This window comes from Ipomoea triloba, chromosome 10, assembly GCF_003576645.1.
Source record: "Ipomoea triloba cultivar NCNSP0323 chromosome 10, ASM357664v1".
Lineage (NCBI taxonomy): Eukaryota > Viridiplantae > Streptophyta > Magnoliopsida > Solanales > Convolvulaceae > Ipomoea > Ipomoea triloba.
This window is the reverse complement of record NC_044925.1, coordinates 6,632,009-6,647,596: the sequence shown is the minus strand read 5'-3', so window position 1 is coordinate 6,647,596 and position 15,588 is coordinate 6,632,009. Positions and strand designations below refer to the sequence as shown.

Sequence of the window (15,588 nt, the reverse complement as noted above, 5' to 3'; positions counted from 1 at the left end):
AAAGTGGGCTCCCTCTTATCAGTACATGCCCTAAAAACATGCCACTTACCTACCCATGCGTCACTATTTGAGTATTTTAGTGATGCTTCATTTGATAGATTAGGTTCATCTAAGTTTCTTTCACAACTTTTCTGATCTATTGGTTCATTAGAATTACTTTCAACACCACCATACTCAATTGTGGGATCAACATTCTGATCAAAGTCAAAATCATCTCTATTTGATGTGGTATTATCCATTTCATACTCACTGTTACTACAGTTCTCAGACTGCCCATCATTTTCTACATCACCCTCACTACCGTTATCATATTATATTCCTTCTCCTACTACAGTAGAGTTCACCCAATTCTCTACTTCCCTATTTGGATTTAATTCATTTACCCCCAAAGACCATGCTTCATCATCACTTTGTAGTTCTCTTAATGTAGATTGTGAAAATGCGTAACACTTTACTTCATTATCACTGTACCCTAACCTGTCAACTTCTCTCTCAACACTATTAAACCAAATTCATTCTGATCAATGTTGTTGAAGAAAACGATTTGACCTCGAGTTAATTACCAATTTGGTCCCTCGACTATTTGGATTTCACCACTTTGGTCCTCGATAATTTTTCTTGCTCAATTAAGTCCTCGGCTTTGAAAAAATTAACCAATTTGGTCCTTCGTTTATTTTGGTGTTAAAGAACCGTTAAATCGGGACCAAATTGGTAATTATGCTATAGTCAATGGACCATTCGACAACTAATTTTAGACTGAAATGGTCCCTTGACTATAGTGAAATTACCAATTTGGTCCCGATTTAACGGATATCAAACGGTAAAATAAACGGAGGACCAAAATTGTTAAAATTTTCAAAGTCGAGGACTTAATTAGGCAAGAAAAATTATCGAGGATCAAAGTGGTGAAATCTCAATAGTCGAGGGACCAAATCAGTAATTAACTCATTTGACCTCCAAAATATGTTGGCCCCTAACTTTATTAATTGTCCTACCATGTAACAATTTAAGAGTAAAACTTGATTTATCCCTATATCACATGCTAATAACATTGTTTTAATTACAAGTAAGCCTAAATTAAATACAAGTATCAAATTGCAGAATAATGAACTGTAAATCATAAATACAAGAAAACAAACAAATGTGTTTGGAACATGATAAACCTGCTAATAACATTGTTTTAGTTACAAGTAAGCCTAAATTGGGTCTCGCAATTATGAAAGTGCATGCCACGTGATAAAAGGAAACATTATATTAGGGGTCTTCTGGTCCCCACATAACATTAGTACTACAGTCTGCAGTATAATTCAATTTAGGATGTGTTTGGAAATCAGGAAAATAACTTTTGAAAAATGAGTCATATTCTAGAAAACATCTTCCTTTCTAGTGTTTGGTTGCATTTTAGAAAATTGTCTTAGTGTATTTGGTTCATTTTCTGGAAAATCACGATAAAATAAAAAAAAATCACAACAAAATAAAAAAATCACAGCAAAATTTCACTACAAAATCACATTGGTTGACTGGCTTCGGAACCAATATGGCCGACTGGTTTTCGAAAGAAGGTGAGAAGAAGATAGGTGTAAGAGATGACAAAGAACTTGGTAGAAGCACTTGGAAAATGACTTCTAAAAAAAAAAGAGGAGCCGTTTTCCTGAAAATTTAATGTATTTTCTATTGACTAAGATATGATTTTCTATTGACTTTAAGTTTTCTACCTTGCCAAACACTGAAAACTCAGAAAATGATCTCTAGAAATCATTTTCTAGGTTTTCAAACACACCCTTAAACGCATTTCATAATAAATTAAAGTAATGGAGCACTTTATATGAAACCCAGACGTATAGTGCATAAATACTTTAGAATATACTTTATATAAACACAATGCATAAAGGCGCCATACCAACACTACTAAAATCACAAAAGCTAAGACGAACACTGCTAACATCACAGAAGCACCATTTGAACTCACGTACATATAAACTACACATATAGACACAAATATAGTTAAAATTAACAGTTTAAACATCGAAAACTTACTGTATTGCGGAATATTCGAATTACTTCTCAAATTATGCGAACTCATTCTTTTCTTTTCACTTTGGAGAACTTGAATATTACGAGTTATTCTCAAACTACTCTTAAAATAACTTCAACACCATGAAATCCCAAATGAAGATTAATGCGTTTACTTGGGTGAATTTAAAATTTGTTGAGGGTTAGTGTTTATTGGTATGGATAGTAAAATAGGTGGATAGTAAAATAGGTAAAAGAGGGAGAAGGAGGGTGAAAGTGTGTGCGTAATATGAGTTTATCATTATTATAAGAGTAAATTGTCATTTTGGTCATGTGATTATTGTGGTCTTGTTAATTGCAATCTATGACTTTTAAAATTGTTAATTTAGTACCGTAACTATAGAATATTAAATTTTTATTAATTTTGGTCACTCCGGCCAAATCTCATAGGAAAATATTAATACATAAAATAATGAGGGTATTTTAGTCATTTTACTTCTCTTTTCTTTCTTCTCCGACGAGGCTATCTCAGCTACGCCTCTGCCACTGAAACTAATGGTCTGGCGGTTGGGGACGTCCATGTCAGAAATCCACTAGAGTTTGATCCCCTAGAACTCGTCAGCGACCTCCTCGTGATAGTCCATGATGAGAATAAGAGTCTATAAGTCCTTGATGCCCTTCGTTATAAGCTGCTTTGCCTCGGCGGAGGAGTTGATAGAGAAGTAGCTCCTGATGGCTCAAATGGTTGACACTGGCGCCCGATTGTTTACATTTCTAAAATCAAGAGAGATACCGTTTCCTAAGCCATTAAAGAAAATATGTGTTCCATAACTTGAATAAATTACTCTCAAAGTGTCTGGAGTTGGGTAGTAGAATCATTCTTTGTAACTTTAATCCAAAGCTAGCTAGCTTCTTTGTCGTGTTTCTTTCCTTCTTCTGTATAAAAATGGCAGTAGCTGTGCCAATAATCTAAAGAAGAAAGGATGGCCGAAAACATGGTAGCTGAGATGGACTCATCGGAGAAGAAAAAGAAGAGAAGTAAAATGACTAAAATACCATCATTATTTTACTAATTAATATTTTCCAGTGAGATTTAACTGGCAATTTAGCTGGAGTTATCAAAATTGATAAAAATTGAATAGTTAAGGTACTAAATTAACAATTTTGAAAGTCGTGAATTACAATTAACAAAACCTTAATAGTCACAGGACTAAAATGACAAATTATTATTATTATTATTATTATTATTATTATTGTTGTTGTTTTTTAGGTCATTAGTTTAGGTAAATGGAAAGACCATTATACCCATGTAGAAAAGGAGAACAAAAATTTCTGATGAAAAATTGACCATAGATCGCTAGAAAGACTATTTTTGCTAAGAAATCGATACTCTTGGACCAATTATACAAATTTTTAAAGTTATGGATTCATATTGTTAGTGCCATAATAGTCGTAGGACCAAAACTGCAAAAAACTCTAACAAAAATTACAAAAATAGACATACAAATATAGGCTATGTTTGGCGGAGCTTATTTAGGAACTTATAGCTTATTTTAAGCTACTAATAAGCTATAAGCTTTGTTTGGTAATGTTCTCAAAATAAGCTAATAGCTTAAAATAAGAGCTTATTTTGAAACGCTACTTCAGGTAGCTTTTCAAAAATAAGCTAGTAGCTTCTTAACTTTTTTCCATCTTTATCCTTATTATTTTATATAAATGACATCATTTATCCATCCCAATTAAAATTCTTTTGGCCTTTTTTCTTCAATATGTTTCGTTGTAATTTTAATTTGATATTTGTGTTTGAACAATAATTTTTGTATGAACTAATTTTATGAATTATAAACATCTTGTTTTACTTTATATATTTTTAAATATATGTTCTTACTTATATTTTATTAAATTATATTAATTTCATTATTTTATATTTTAATATGTAAACAAACCTATTTAAATTTAAAACTATTTAACTTTTATGAAGATGTCATTTTAAGTCTTTTTACATTTATCAACTTATCAAAAAGCTAATTTTACCAAACACTTTTAAGCATAACAGCTAGCTTAGCAGCTCTTCAGATTTCAGCTTCGAGCTTATAGCTTTTCAGCTTTCAGCTACTTTTCAGCTTTCAGCTACTATTTCAGCTAGGTTTGCCAAACATAGCTATAGTAATGGGTATCAAAACCTAATAGGCTCTGTTTGACAGAGCTTATTTAGGAGCTTATAGCTTATTTTAAGCTACTAATAAGCTATAAGCTATGTTTGGTAATGTTCTCAAAATAAGCTAGTAGCTTAAAATAAGAACTTATTTTGAAACGCTACTTGGGATAGCTTTTAAAAAATAAGTTAGTAGCTTTTTAACTTTTTTTCCATCTTTATCCTTATTATTTTAAATAAATGACATCCTTTACCCTCTCAATTAAAATCCTTTTGATTTTTTTTCATTATGTTTGGTAGTAATTTCAGTTTGACATTTGTGTTTGAACATTAATTTTTGTATGAACTAATCTTATGAGTTATAAACATTTTTTTTACTTTATATATTTTCAAATATGTGTCCTTACTTTATATTTTATTTAAATATATTGATTTCATTATTTTATATTTTAATATATAAACAAACTTATTTAAATTTAAAATTATTTAAATTGTATGAAGATGTTCTTTTTAGTCTTTTTACATTTATCAGCTTATCAAAAAGCTAATTTTACCAAACACTTTTAAGCATAACAACTAGCTTGACACCTCTTCAGATTTCAGCTTCGAGCTTATAGCTTTTCAGTTTTCAGCTACTTTTTAGCTTTCAGCTACCTTTTCAGCTAGGTTTGCCAAACATAGCCATAGTAGAATACAAAAAAGTCCCCATCAAACGTAACCTAAAATAATTAAAATAAAAAAAATTAAATATGAAAATAATATCACAATTGTTACGGGGCTAAAACGAAAATATGATGCATTAGACGTGTTCCAAAACTTCAACGATCTAATGGAATAGCAATTCAACCTTCGTCTTCCGCATTCGGTGCAAAATCCGTACAAACTGCAAATTTCCCGTCTCGGTCGCCACGCCGTCTGGAAAAGCTGAAACACAGATTTCTCACAACACACACTATAGAAACATACGGAGTGCAATGGATGACGGAGATGGAGGTCTGAGCTTCGACTTCGAGGGCGGTTTAGATTCGGGGCCCACTCACCCTACTGCATCCGTACCCGGTATCCAATCATCCGACCGGAATGCGGTCCCGGGCGCCAATAACCTATCAACTCTCGCCTCAGCCCATGCGGACGCCGCTCAGGACGTCGGAACGGGCGTCAACCGGCGGAGCTTCCGCCAGACGGTGTGCCGCCACTGGCTGCGGGGTCTGTGTATGAAGGGAGATGCGTGCGGGTTCCTACACCAGTACGATAAGTCCCGCATGCCTGTCTGTCGCTTTTTCAGGCTCTACGGCGAGTGCCGCGAGCAGGACTGCGTTTATAAGCATACCAATGAGGACATCAAGGAATGCAACATGTGAGATTCTGTTCATTTATGTGTAAAATCCATCTGTTATTCTCTGCTATATTCAACTACGTATATATATTTTTTCAATCGATTGCCATCCACCGGAGATTCCGTTCTTCATTTATGTGTAAAATCCATCTGTTATTCTCTGCTTCATTCTGTTTGTTTGTTTGTTTGTTTGTTTTTTTTTTTTTTTTTAATCGATTGCCATCCACCGGAGATGCATCATACATTTTTTTTGGGGGCGCGAAGGAATGCTCTTTTTATTTTACTCTGCATGTAATTTGAAAGTATATTTTAAAACTTTTTCCTTTCATGTTCTTTGTCAATTGTTTTGATAATGACTTTCTTGAATTGATTTTGGTAGTAACTTTATTGATGGTTTCATCACAAGGTCTGGTTCTTGGATGCTAGCAAATTTCTTGTTTGTGACTGTAATGTCCTGGGAACTTCAGATAACAAGGAATTGAGAATTGCAGAAAGTAGGGGGAAAATTAAGAGTGTTTGGGAGAAAACAGAAAAAAAGGATTCTTGTTCATAGAAGCATAATCTGAAATCCACAACATTGTCTGAAAATTAAATGAAACGACAATTGATAACAGAGTCGCGCTATCTTCGTGGTTGAAATGCCAGCTTCACCTCTTCAGTACTTGACGTCAGCAGCAGCTGGGGGAATAAACAACAGCCAGCTGGGTTGTCAAAACGACGTCGTGGGGCTTCAATTTAATCATCGAATACTGGTAAAATCATAAAGATAAAACGACAGCATTCAACTAATTAAAACGGCGCCGTTGAAGCCACTGCTCTTCAGCCTATTTTAGCAATTTAGCTTGTGTTCATAACAGTGACACGGGATTATGCAATACCGAGTATTTCAATTTGATGACTGGTTATGCGTGGAAGAGATTTTTTATGCTACAGACTTTTGACATGGGATTATGATTCCCTCATTTACAGTGGTATTTTCTGATTGTTTGTTCTTAAATGCAGGTACAAATTGGGATTTTGTCCAAACGGTCCCGACTGCCGATATAGACACACAAGGGTCCCTGGACCTCCACCTCCTGTAGAAGAAGTTCTTCAGAAAATTCAGCAGTTGGCATCCCACAACTTTGGCTACTCAAACAGATTTTTCCAAAATCGGAATGCTAATTTCGCACCGCAGGTGGAAAAGACTCAGATTGGTCTAGGACCAAATGTTGTGAATCAAGCCACCAAAGCCACAATGAAAGGATCCCCTATATCCCAACAGCAGCGCCAACAACAAGTTCAACAGCCCCAACAAGGCAGTCAGGCTCCAAATCTTTTGAATGCACCGGAAAATCAGGCAAATAGGAGTGCCATACCCCTGCCTCAAGGAACATCTAGGTGTGTTCAGAGTTTCAAGGTCTTTAATTAGGTCATACAATAAGTTATGTACTTAAATCATGAGCGTTTTTCAGTTGTCTGTCAGCTGTAATTAGATTTTTCAAACAATTGATAGCAACCATAGTTCTGGTTCCATACATGGTTCTATATCTCATTATTTTAAAACGATGCGTATACTAGATTGGTTGTCATATTCTATGACCCTTTGTTTCTTTGAAATGCTTATTTTTTCATGTTGTAGGATTTGGTTGAATCATTGTGGTTGAGTTTATTCCACTTTTTGTCCTAGACTTCAACTTATTCCCTTTTTGGTCCTAGACTTTAATTTATTCCACTTTTAGTCCTTGACTTTTAAAAATGTTCCACTTTTAAGGGCATTTTGGACCAAAACTGGAACCTATTTAAAAGTCAAGGGCTAGAAGTGGAACAAATCAAAGTTGAGTACTAAAAATGTAAATGCCACTATAGTCGAGGGACCAAAATTGGAATAAACTCATTGTGATCTGTTCCTTAAGGTGTGCAGCTTAATTTCAATACCTATTTGAGGGGAAGCAGCAGAAACTTTTGTATGTGGCTTGTATTTTAGTAGCAGTATTTGAGCTATTTAGAAGGGAGGACAATTAGAGCTTTACTTTTCTTTGCTTAAAGTTTAACTCCTTTTTGTGATATCATTAAAATGAGAATTTGACTGAACCCTCTGCAAATATGACTTTTTATTTTTGTTTGATTTCGTTTTATTGTTTGTGTGTGTGCATATGCATGTGTCTCTGTGTGTATACACACACACACACATATAAATGTATATTGGGGTTGAAGGAGCTGTAAAAGAAAGATGGCAGTGTTGTTTTATTTTTTATTTTCTTTTGCCTGCTATTGCTTGGCCCTTTAACTGAATGAATTTTTTGCTTCCTTTTTGATTGGGATGGCATAGGATATTTGAGATTCTTGATTGATTTTGATGGTAAATGGTTGGGGGTACCTGGTGTTTGGTTTTCTTTTTTTGGATTCTCTCTTCTATATAGGGGCTGCAGTCAAAATTAGTTGAGTCATCAACAGAAAAAGATGGGAAGAGAATTTTATTCAATACCTCTTAGTCTTTAACATTATTAAAGCACCAAATTTTCTTTCATGAAATACATACACTAAGTTTTCACAAAATCCACTTTAACTCAATCTTAAAACCTTCTTTAACAACCATTTTAGAAGTTAATCTTGAGTGACATTCTAGCAAAGTCTACTAGAATCTCTGACTACGGACTTGCACAAGTATCTTCATAAGCTGCTGCAAAGGCTGTAGAAAGGAGTTCCATGTAAGTTTCTATACAAAGGTCAGTGCAAAGCTCCTCCGCAGTCAATCCAGTCATGTATATGTTGGTACAAGGTCAGTTGTTGCAACTCTTGTTTACTACTCTAAGCAATTCAGTAATTGCAACTCACTAACTATATAAGCAAAATGGTCACAACATGTAGAATCAATATGTAGAATACACCACTGAATATATATGGGTAGTTCTTTTGCTTTGGTGGTTTTGGTTGAATATAATCACTTTGATAAGAACTATAAGTAGAAGAAACTCTGCCAGCAAGGAAAGAAATATACTTATTGTATGTATTGTTTAGATGAATCAGATTTGTGATTGGGTGTGTTTGTGTTTGTATCATTAAATATGTACTTTCAACTCAAAATTTTGGATGGATTTGTGAGTAAGTAAAATTGATGGATAATTTGAAAGCAGGATGAGTTTTATGATTTTGTGAAATATGGACATATGGTGCTAGCAGCACCACATTTTTATAATAGAAGGCAAGTAAAACTAATACTAATACATGAAATTGCTCCTATAATCTCTATTTGTTGAATACAAACATCTCAAACTAGATATCAAATGATTTTGACTAAGGTAATTCGATACCAGGAGACAAAAAAAAAAAAAATCATATATTGGATTTTCTGAAATTATTAGATTTCATGATCAGGTTGTCATGGCCTGTTTAGTTATAGAATGCTTTCCATTTAGGCATCTCCAATTTTTGAATTTTTAATTTTTCATTAGAAAACTAAAAATATGTTCATATTCAACTAGTTTCTAATTTATAAGATATAAGGTTTTTTTTGATATTCAATTGCATTTGTGATGTAAAATTCCAATTTGAGTTGTAAGTGACAATGGTATTGAGCACAAGTGGCAGTGGTGGTGTAGGTGGTTGGGTGTGGGATAAGTAGTGTTTGTGGTGGTGGGTGTTAGATAGGGGGCTCATGATTGGAAATAAGCAGTGGTTGTAATAGTGGTGGGGGTAGGTGGGTTGGGATGTGAGTACGTAAGTAGTAATGGGTGGAAGTAAGCCATGGTTGTAATGGTGGTAGTGGGAGTAGGTAGGAAGTGGAGGGTAGGGTTAATTAAGTGTGTAAAGTAGGTATGTAGGTAGTGCTGGGTGAAAGTAAGTGGTTGTGTGGGTTGGGTAGGTTGGGGATTGGTAGTCATGGTGGGGGTCGGTATGTAGGTAGTGGTGGAACGTAGTAGGTGAAAATAAGTCATGACTTGTGTATGTTTTTGTATTTAGAAATGGAAAACATCTTTTTAGTATTTTCCAAATGCTCTTGTTAAATTGGAAAACAATGTTCTCCAAATTATTTCTAATTTAGAGAGTAGTTTATTTTGAATCGAAAACTCTGATTTCCAATTTTCCTTCAAACTGGAGAATTTTCTTGCTATTCAGCTTCTAAAAGTGCAAATCTGGCAGGAATATATTTTTTGAACTACTTCTGTTTGCTATTTACTTGATGAACATGTATGGTTGTTGGCATGTTATGCAAAATGGATGTCAGAATGTCTAATTGCAATTTTTAAAAGTTTAGTTACTAGATAGGAGGTGCTTTTGAGTTGTTATACTTGACTATTGTTGAGCTACTTCCCCTATTTTATTGAGCCAATATGCTGAATCTTTTGTACATGACTAACATGTCCTAATTCTTTATCAGTTATTAAATAATGCATATGGGGTCACATCTTAGCTATTGTTGAAGAGTGGAATAGAGAGATATAATCCATATAGTTCCCAACTGGATTGACATCAAGGCTTAATTGAGTCTACATATAAAAAATAAACTTAAAAAAGGCTTAGTTGAGTCCATAGATAGGTTTTCTCATAGTGAGACTAAACAAGGACTCTAGATTCTCTCTTAGTTGGTTCAAGAGAACAATAGCAGATTGTGATGTGTGCAGTTGAAATATTTTACCTGACAAAACAAGGATAAAAAGTGGATTTATAGTAGGGGTTCTTGTTATTTGTTATTCAACCCTTGGATTGGAGAATGATTGTTGAATATTCTTTTGGAATTGAACACACTTTTGCCTAGATCCAAACAAGAAGCAAAACCCTTTTGGAATATATTTACCTAATTTATTGCTTATAATTTTGAATTTTTTGTCCAGTTGCTTATTTCTCATCCAATGTTATTAAACTGAACTTCTAGGTACTTTTTAGTCAAAAGCCGCAACTGTGAAAACCTGGAATTGTCAGCCCAACAAGGAGTATGGGCAACTCAAAGAAGCAATGAGGCCAAACTGAAAGAAGCATCCGATTCAGTGGAAAATGTTTTTTTGATCTTTTCGGTCAACGGAACTAAACATTTCAGGTAGTTAGGACATGCCTACTCCCTTTTATACAGCTTAAACCATGACGCATATAATTGCACTTACAATTGGAAAGGATTTGGCCTTTGACTGTAATCGTATACATTTTATGTTACAACTGTTATCCAAATTCTATTATCTTTTTCAAAACAAAAACCAAATTAATTTTCAAATTGACATTTTCAGAGCTTAAATGGATTTACTTCTCTTAGGGTTGTGCAAAAATGACAACTAGCATTGGTGGTACTGCCAATGGAGGAAATTGGAAGCATGAGCATGGAACTGCACATTATGGACGGAACTTTTCAGTCAAATGGCTAAAAGTACTTTCTTGTGCTCTCTTCTGATTTATGTGTATCTTTTTATTTTCACTTTCTTGTTTTTCATTATCTGTTGATTGTTTGGACCTTTAAAGTGTGGTTTCTATATGCTATGACTCAAACGATTGTTGAAAACAACATGAGATGATGAGAATGTCTCTCAATATTCTTACATTGCCTCAATGCAATGTTGCTGCTGATAAATTCATTGGGCAAATCCTGTCTGGATGCAAAGTAATAAATTTATTTATTTATTGAGTCCAATCTTGTCTGGATGCTAAACTTGAGTACAAGATGCCCAAAAGGGAGGCTATGGCTAAATTTTATGTTTTTCTTTTTTTTTTTTTAATAAAAAAAAAAATGAAATAGGGATCTAGCAGAGTAGCAGCACTGAACTGTGAGTTAATGTTTAGACTCCATGACACTGCCTTTATATTAGGTTGTTTGTTGCTCTTTTTATTTGGAATGCATCAGTTTATACCTAGAATATACAAGGAATTTTCTTGACTTGAAATAGATGTAAGGTAAGCAAAATGAAGAAGGAAATTTGGAATGGTCAAATTGGTCCCTAGTTGGACATGGGGTGCAAATGTTATCCTCAAATTTGTCAAATTTGTGCACAAGGACTAAAATGCAAATTTTCCTTTTATAGAAAATGCATTTTTATCATAACCCCTCTCAATGGTTAGGATTTACAAATCGGAAATGGTGGCTAATGAAGAATGTTAGGGCAAGGGATCAATTTTTGCAAATGCAAATTATGAGGGACCCAATCAACTTGACATGTATAACTCGAGGACTAAAAATGCTATTCTCCCGAATGCATTATTGCACAATCTAACTGGTTTTATATATATATATATATATATATATATATATATATATATTTTTTTTTTTTTTTTATATATATATATATATTTATATTTATACTAACAATAAGATGAAATTGTGTCCCTGAATTCTTCTTATTCATTCTTCCAGAGTTATTCTTATATGTTTGAGTAAAGATATGATATTTTATTTTTATTTTTTGATTGTCAGCCTCAACATCAAGTGTTTGATGTGGGCTAAACTGGGTTGAATTAATCTTGTTTATTTCAGTGGCTTTGGTCTCTCTTTTTATTTTCTTATTTTTTCAGACTATATAATTCATTCAAATATGCTAACTCTGTTACTTAATACAGCTATGTGAACTGTCCTTTCAAAAGACCAGTCATCTGAGAAACCCGTACATGAAGAACTTACCAGTGAAGGTAAAGTCAAGCCTGGAAAACCAGTTCTTTTCCTTAACTTGTTGCTGTATGTTGATTTCCTCCTGTAATACTTATTATGATTTTAACATGAAAAGCATGAACTAAGATACTGTCATCAGTTTTTAATATTTATAGGAGCCCGACATATTGGAAATTATTTGAAGTTGAGATGATACTGTTACTTGAACATTTTGCTTTTGGTGAAGTTTCTCTTTATCAAAAAAAAAAAAAAGATTTACTTTTGACAATTCTGTGTCAAACTGTTTCATGATTGGAACATTGAACCAAGGCCCAGATGTAAAGATGCCCATATATCTTATTGCAACAGACAACTATGATCATTGTGTGACCTAGAAATGGTTATTTGGTCTCTTCTTTACTACAGTGCAAAGTTGAAAATACTTTTGACTCTCAAATAACAAAATATCTGAGGGGATAAATTATTAAATATTGAGTATAAGCTCAGTTTTCTCTGACATTCTCACAAGTTGCACAGAACATTTTGTCATAATTTTTGTTTTCAAGAAAGAAGAAAGTAATATTGTGAGATTGGCTAAAATTCCACTATTTAATTTGCTGTATATATTTGAGACTAGTTTCTTTCAGATCCAGATCTAGGTGCATCTTGTATATTTGGTTTGCCTAAAGATATATGATATATCAACCTTATGATCTTTATTAAGATTGTCACTTGCTGGTGTTAGTTCTCTTCATGCTATTGTAGATAAGCAGAGATTGTCAAGAACTGGAGGCCTCTGTTGGTCAGCAACTGGCTTCCCTGTTGTATCTGGAACCAGATAGCGAGCTTATGGTATGCAATGTTTTTAACTGTCCATCTTGATATAGCCATTTTCCACTTCAAGGTGGTTATTTATTTATTTATTTATTTATTTATTATTATTTTTATTATTATTATTATTATTATTATTATTATTATTATTTTATGAGAATGATATAGTAGGGCATATGTATATATGTTTGTGCTTGATTACTGAAATATATATATATATATATATATATATATATATATATATATATATACTAGAATTGATAGGTAGATGCATATTTTGCTCTGATGGTATGCAGTCATAATTTATTTCATAAGCTTTTATGCTTAATGCATTGACCAAATCTGTAGCTTGACTAAGTTTATATCAAAAGTAGAGTGTATGGTGAGCCAGTTTGCTAAAAAACTATGTTGTTGTTTGTATGTTGAGACTTGAGATAGGTTCCAATATTTCATTATTATGATTTCTTTTGGTACTTAGTAAGCCCTAAAGATGTTCATGCATTAGCATGCATTCAAAGAGTGTTTGCTGATGTAGCTTATTTCATGCTATTTGCTGGTTAGAAAATGTCATAAATTTAAGACAACCCTTTCTGGAAATTATTTATTGTTTTCTGGCGAGTTTCTGAAATTGGTAGCACCTTCTGCTACAAGCCTACAACGTGATTAGAGACTTATAGAACTGAAATAATTATTGAAAATGAATGTTATTCATTCAGTCAATCTCCCTTGAAGCAGAGTCAAAACGGGAGGAGGAGAAAGCAAATGGAGTCGATCCTGAGTGCGGGAATGGGAATCCAGATATTGTCCCAGTTGAAGATAATGAAGATGAGGAAGAGGACGAGGGGTTTGATCAAAGTTTTGGTGCCGCAGCCCTGGGCAGAGGAAGCGGTAGGGGCATGGCCTGGCCTTCTATGATGCCTTTACGATGCGGGGCCAGGCCAGTCCCTGGGATGCAGGGCTACACATCTGGGATGATGGCTGACGGATTTTCATACGGTGCATTAACACAGGGTGGCTTTGCTATGCGCCCCCGTCATTTTGGTCTATATCGACCAAGATTCTCTGGTGATACGATGTTTCATAAGCGGCCTCTGGCCAGTGGATTTGCAATGATGATGGGAGCAGGAAGAAGCCCTTTCGTGGGTGCTGCAGGCCTACCTAGAGCCGGTCAGCTGCCAGTCAGCATAGGTCAATTCCCTCCCCCATCACAGCTTCCCCCAAATTTTCAGGCTAAAAGAGATCTAAGAGCACCAGTTAGTGATAGAAATGACAGAATCATAGGTCAAGAGACTGTTTGGTACAGGTCTAGATGACACGGTTCATCACCAGCAAAAAGAAAACGCACACCAGGACGACCAGTTTGGTACAGGAAATAGCTTTAGAAACGATGAAGGCGTGAGTGAGGATGAGGCACCGAGAAGGTCAAGACATGGAGAGGGAAAGAAGAGGCATGGTATTTTGGAGAAATTATAAACAGTCACACGAATTGTATACTTGCACAAAGTAGGTGGTGAGCATAGCCAAAGATGCAGCTGAGGCTAAGAAAATCGAATGTACATATAGCAACCCAACATTCCCACAATGGACATCCAGTTCAATCCTTTTCAGAAAAGAAAAATGGCTTCATTCTGTTCTTGACTTGCATTTCATTTTTTGTGTACAATATGAAGGAATTACTCTATAGCTCTGTGCAAATGTGATAGAATTTTGTGCTATTACTTGGACACCTTTTAGAGGGCAATTTAGACGCAATAGCTTGTGCTCATAAAGTAGCTGAGAAAATGATTTGTGTGATCTTCACACAAATTAATCTAGTTTCTTAAAGATACATATATTGTCCTATCTTTTCACTTTTTAAAATTGTTTATTTTACATTTCTTTTCTTGCGTGCATGTATCTGTACGAGTTTGGTTGGAGTATAAAAATATAGTTATTGTGTGGATCGTGGACCACGGACCAATATATATTTTTATAATTCATAATTTACATTATTCTAACACATAAATTACACTATCTTACATCAGAAGTTTCATTATTTTAATTCATAATGTACATTATTTTAACACATAATGTACATTATCTTACCTTAGAAGTTTCATTATTCTAACACATAATATACATTATTCTATTCTCAAAAAAAAAATGTACATTATTCTAACTCATAAAATTCAACAATGTCGTTTTGGACCGTGGTCCACGTAGCTGTGTTTTGCCCGTATAAAAAGGATATCATTCAATATATTTTATTGTTGTTAATGTTTTTCAATAATAGTTTATATTTTTATATATTTATAAAAATACATTTAATTAATTATTTATAGTTAGGGTCTAGGGAAACATTAATTAATTAATTTTTTTTTTCAAATTTCACAGCTCTGATTCCTTCATTCCTTTTTCTAAAAGAAGTTATTTAATTTCTTTTACTTCAAAAATTTCTGCATTTTCTCTTCGAAAAAAAAAAAGTCACGTAATTTCTTTTAGTGATAATACACAAATAGTCCTCTAACTATTGGACTAGTACTCTTTTAGTCTTTGACTTTTAATTTTGACCAAAGCATGCACAAATAGTCATCTGTAAAAAAATCTGTTAAATTGATGTTAAATCTAGGGGTATTATCATCAAATTAATTAATACGATAACGATTACATCTTTTAGAGAATTATGTGGGTTATTTTAATATGATTATGCTTACATCTTTTAGAGAA

The 15,588-nt window shown here is 33.8% G+C and overlaps 1 pseudogene; it reads left to right on the top strand.

Moving 5' to 3' along the window:
- Nucleotides 1-4,984: 4,984 nt before the first annotated feature.
- Nucleotides 4,985-14,563, top strand: LOC116031871 (annotated as a pseudogene).
- Nucleotides 14,564-15,588: the final 1,025 nt, after the last annotated feature.